The 5,785-nt window shown below is 43.0% G+C and overlaps 1 protein-coding gene across 1 annotated transcript in view; it reads left to right on the forward strand.

The window, feature by feature from the left end:
* The window catches only part of CAVIN2 (caveolae associated protein 2), a gene marked incomplete at its 5' end in the record, with an annotated part of 8,291 nt that overhangs the window by 518 nt on the left and 1,988 nt on the right, over window positions 1-5,785 (forward strand). The gene's annotated exons all lie outside the window — the stretch shown is intronic.

The following is a 5,785-nucleotide window of genomic DNA, read 5'->3' on the forward strand; positions in this document are numbered from 1 at the left end:
GAAAGAGTCCCCCCCCTTTTTTTTCTCTCCTAACTTTTAGCAAGCTGTGGGGAAGGAACCCTCTTTTACTCCTGGCAAGCTTGGAGAAAGAGCTGTCTTCTACTAACTCTTAGCAAACCTGAGGGAAGAGACCTTGTTTTGCTAACTCTTAGCAAACCTGGGGAAGGAGCCACCTTTCACTAACTCTTAGCATGCATGGGGAAATAGTTGGTTTGTTGTGGGTTTTTTTTTTTTTAAGCAAACTTAAAGAAAGGGCTTTTTTTTCTTTTTAGCAAACTCTTAAACTTGAGAAAAGAGCCCATTTTGCTAACTTGTAGCAGTGCCCCCCAAAACTGCCCTTGCATCTGCCCTCAGAAGCAGGAGAGGGGCAGCGCTGCAGCTCCCTGTCGCACTCAGCTTCATGCCCTGCTCTGCTCCTCAGGCTGCTCTGGCCCATTCAAGGATGAGTTAAAAATTCAGCTAAAAACTCAACTTCCTGGGAGTTCATCCAGTGATAGCAGCAGTTTGCATATTTTCCCCTTTTTAAGCAACGGTCTGGACAGAACACGGCGTGAACTTTAACTAAACACAGGACATGACTTTCACATCTTTTAAAAAAAAAAAAAAATTAGACCTCCACAATGCACTGGGGGAAGGAAGGAGAGCAAGCACGGGGCTCATCAGCCATAGGTTGGGCACATCACCAGCTTGTCAGGCTAAACTTGTTGGCCGCATGTTACATCTGTCAGTATCTAACTCTACTTCTTGGGTTATTGGGTATTTTTGCTATTTAAACAAACCCAAAACAAGAGGGCAGAACTTGATTTTTTTAAAAGCTGGCAGGCCTGCTTAGTGCACAGGTGCTTCCCCCAGAAAGGAAGCCCCCACCTCCTGCTTATTGTTCTCCTGAGTTGTCGAGGCTTGTAAAGCCAGAAGAGGAGGAGCTGCAGCGTGTACCGAGCACAGTGGTTTCCACCCTAGAAGGAATGTGGAAATTATTCCAGGGACTGGGTAAATTAAAAGACACATGTTCTCTGGACTGCTCCAAGTAATTTAAGATCTGTTACAGTAACTCAAAACATTGCCATCTCGCAGGCCATGTTAGCTAACAACTGGCTCCTGCCTCCAGGTTCAGACCTACACCTTGAATGTTTCCCATGGGGAAGGTGCACCAGCTTGGCCTGTGGGAATGTAATTTTGTGGCATTTCCCCTACCTGCAAGCATGAGAATTAAGACCTTGCTATTGCAGCAATGTGATATTCCTCCAGAGAACCCAAATTTTAGCATATTAAGATGACATAGTACTGGTAAAACTCACCAAGAAGGATTTGAAGGGTAAAGCAGCATCCTGACAGGGGAGGGAGGGCTGGCTTGGCTTGTGTCCTGACAGTAAACAGTCTTACAAAGCTAAGGCCTATTCAAACCTCCAAGCCTTTCTGTAATACTGTGTCCTGAAGTGCACAAACCCAAACCAAACCACACAAGTCCGTTTCCCAGAACAACAGCTAAAGAAAACCCACTGCTGCGCCATCACCCATAGCTGGGGTGGTACCTTTGGACAGGAGGTCTGTTCTTCATTGCTTTTACAAGGATTTAGTTGACTGCATTCCCAGCTCTCACTGGATAATATGTTGCCATGATGGGAGGGGGAGATGAACAAAACCAGTCCCCAGCCAATGCAGATCAGGAACATAAGCCTTAGAAAAGAAACACTGCCGTTAAATTCAGTAAAAAAACCCAAACCAATTCAGCTGTCAATGGGGAATTGCTCCTGGCACTGGCCTGTCACTAAAAGGTAGCATGGCTGTCTGGAAAACCAGGGCGGCCAGCAGAGCTTTCTGGGGTGTGGGAGGGTGGCTGGGGCAGGCAGGGCCTGGGGCTTTCTCTGGCAGATCCTGGGAGGAGCTGGGATTTTCCACTGGGAAGCAGCCACACCCAAAGGGATAGCGGGTTGTCACAAGGCCGTGCCCATATGCCTGCAGCCAGCCTGGATGGGCACCTCACCTGTGTGCCCACCTCCTCGAAATGTCCCTGCAGGGTCTCCTTACAGGTGGAGGTGGGACGACCTGGTAGTCAGCGGGGTTCACCACCTTGCTAGGATAATCGTACACAGGGAAAAAGAGCGGTAGGCTGGCTGGGTTTCTATACTGCCCTGAGCAGGAATCCATGGAAAAACAATTGCAGGAAGGAGAAGTCACAGCAATTAAGCCATATTGACGCCAGATTTCTGTACAAACAAAAGGGAAATCTGGATTTATGAGACTTTTCTTCAGTTGGGGGATTCTTCTTTTCTACTGAAAAAAAGCAATCCCAAACTTCACGAAGCATGTTTCTCGTTAGGATCTGCTTTTCCAGCTTAGGAAGACAGCTCACAATGAAAATAAAAATACACATTTGTGATTCAGTTCTGCATTCAGCATACACCTCAAACTCCCTGATACTCGGTGGGAGCACTGAGCATAGCCAAATCACATGACTGAGCTCCAGCTCTGCGTTTTATGAAACTGTGCTGCTACTCACCAGCATCAGCTTTCCCTCAGCGTACACGCTGAGAATGAACTGCGTTTAGGAAAGTTCAGCTATTTACATATTTTCCATTAAAATGCTCTTAGTTTTCTCTTCCTAGGCTGTCCGCATTGTTCCTAGTTTGCATATATTTCTTTAATTGGCGATGTATTTTAATATGTGGATGCAAAAGTTATTACAAATGGCACAAGTGACACAGCAATTTAGCAAAACACTGAAGTGACTGTTTTAAAAATCCTCGTTAAGCTTTGGCATTGTTCCCTGCTATTTTGTTCTTGCCACATGACCAGCTTTTTGGTTCTGGTTTGGTGGGGGTTTTGTTTGCTATTTTAGCTGCAGGAGCAAATTGTAAGATAAAAAAGGCTCATGTTTAATTTTTCAATTAAATGTCATGTTTACTAGGACAGATAAAATAAGTCAAAATTACCGATTGGGGTCAAGCACGCTGGTATTCAAGCCCCTTTTCAGATGCTGCTCTCAGTAAAGCCTTCAACCTGAAATGAAGCAAGAGGAGGGCACAGGAAATTAGCTATTTGGTTGTATCTTGTTGTTGGGGTCACTGTAATAATCTTTTGGAAAAGCAACTTCAAACTCAAAACTGAACAAGTGAGGGAAACAGAAAAATTACAAACTGATAGTGCTATTATCTAACTACTAAATTTCCCACCAGAGCCTTGCAGGGGGAATAATCTTATATTGATTAATGACAAAAATATCTCAAGTGGCTCTTGGGACTTGTGCTGTGGGAGGTCAGGGGGATGGTGCAGCCACACCCACAATGCACTCCCAAAACACCCCAGCCTCCACAGGACGTGCAAATGGGCGGCCGGCAATTTCCTCCCCCTTGCCCACACTCCCAGCCTGCTCCCTGCCCTCCTCCCTCGCAGTGGTGACATCCAGGTCTGAAGAGCATTTATGTGTCTGAAGGAAAGTAGGTGGAGCTATAGCTGGTTTTAGAACTATTTGTCATCTTTTGGCCTACTTTGTGTAGCAAAACAAGTTTTAGACTAGTGATCATTTAAGGCATTTAACAGCATCTACAAAGTACAGAGGAGCCTGGAGTGCTGTAAGCATGGGAAAATGCCATCCCCCCTTCCTGAAGGCCGTGGCCTCTTACCACAAATCTAACAAAAATCCAAACCAAAGCACACTGATTTCCCCTTATAGCAGCATCAGAGATTCAGCACTCCTGAGTAAATTAACTACCTGTTCACTCAGGCTGTCTGGTTTTGTAGCACGCCCTTACGGACCTTATATTCCTTTCTGGTAAAAGATAGGGTTGAGGTCATGACCTATAGAAAGTTCCTGGGAATGGCTGGTCAAAGCCACAGGGAAGGCACTGATTTCAACTTTGCAAGTATTACTAGTATTAGCAAGAGCTGTTTTACACAGAGAACCTCCATAAGCCTATTCGGCTCCAACATGGAAAAATAAAATTCAGAGGAGCTAGCTACCTGCAGTCAAGCTCATCTGAGAAAATGCAAGTGCTGTTTTTGAACTCGGATGCGGAAAATAAAAGATGCACTGCTTTCTCAGAATTTTAGATTAGATCAAGAAGAAAAGATCAAAGTTCTACTTTTTTTGGCATGGAAAATAGTTACACAGTTTGTAACAGTTGGCATTTTTCAGTGTATTGTTCTAGTCTTCCTAAATGAAATACTAGACTGCTTGAAAAATGTATCAAAACAAAATACAGGTGTCATATAAACTTGTTAGACCAAAAAGTTACCAACAGCCCACTTACAACACGTTATCAGTAACAACACGTTACCAGTAACTGTATCTGAAACAGAAACGTCTTGTTCCACCACAGAGCATTCCAACTATACCACCTTTGTATTTCCAAAGCATTTTACTTAATTTAGATTTTCATTTGCATTTTAACAGTTCCTGTGATCCTAAGGTCTTTTAGAAACGTGAGATAGAAAAGCCTGTCATTCCCATTTTACAAGCAGACTAATAGATGCCCAGAGCCTGATGTTTTCCAGTGCTGTGCAGGACGCTTTGACAGAGGTGATTTCTTGAATGCCAGTGCTGCCTGATAACCAAAGACCACCTAGGATCTGCTTTTATTTGAAGCATTAGCTCATTGTTATGTAGCCTATTTTTGTTTGCCTTTTTTTTTCTTTATCAATATGGATAGTTTGACAGTCTCCCTTCTACTCAGTCACAAATTGGATAAAAATTGAAATAAAATCTATGTCCATATTCTTCTAGAGACTGCATGCAGTACTTTGGTTTAACGTGAATGCTGTAGAGACAGAGCTAAACTGACTGTGAGATGAGACACACGGGCCCATGTCTGGCTCAGACCGCACTGTGATCGATCTCATACGACACCACTTTTCTAGACTAAATACTTTAAAAGTTACAGCTCATCTTTACTCATTAAAATCAGAGTTTTGGATGCCATTCAGGCACTTATACCTGAATGTTGAGATGCTTAAAACTGCATGTGATTACCTAGGTTTCGAAAGAATGCGCAAGACATGTAAATTCTGCTTTACACTGAGTTCTCATGCTCTGGGGAATAATTTAACGCTGCACCCACTCATGTAATCCACATTTCATTAACTGCAGTGGAGAAAAAATATAAATATTTGTAGTGCAGTTACAGCTGTTTTCACTTAAAGCTGGTGCAGGTTTGCTTTGTTTTGTTATCTTGGTCACTGTTGCCAATAGTTGCAACAACATTATAGGTGTCGGAAGAAGAATGCTGGCTTTATTAGATGTTCCACTTGAGGCAAAGGGCTTGGAAAGCTTCGTCTATGCCAGCGTATATGACTGAAGCTGCTAGGCAAGGAATGTGTGTGGAAACAGTAGAAGCAAAGCACATACAAACTGTCAAACAGCCATCAATTTTTTTGATACTTTTCATTTTTATATCCCTGAGGGATATTCATCAGCACACTTGAATCACAGTATATATGATTATATACTGTGTATATATGGTCTAAAATGATTCTGTCTGTCCACGTGCATATTCTTGAGTTCCAGAAGGACTACAAGATGGTTGGGAGCATTTTGTTTTTAAAAACAACCATGTACAAAGTACTGTGGTATATTCATAAAGACATCCTTATACAGTCTTGACAGCAAATTTAACTGGAGACACTATTCTCTCCAGTGATCACAACTGTATGCTCAGTCCTGAAATAATGAGCACGAACTTCAAAGTGTATGTGGCCTTTTTTCCCCCTTAACTGTACGCTCAGCCCCACTAGGGATAGATCTGAGACTATTACAACCATTTCACTCAGCACTTACTGCTTTTCGTAT

The sequence above is a fragment of the Egretta garzetta genome, unplaced genomic scaffold (assembly GCF_000687185.1).
Source record: "Egretta garzetta isolate BGI_Z169 unplaced genomic scaffold, ASM68718v1 scaffold297, whole genome shotgun sequence".
NCBI lineage: Eukaryota > Metazoa > Chordata > Aves > Pelecaniformes > Ardeidae > Egretta > Egretta garzetta.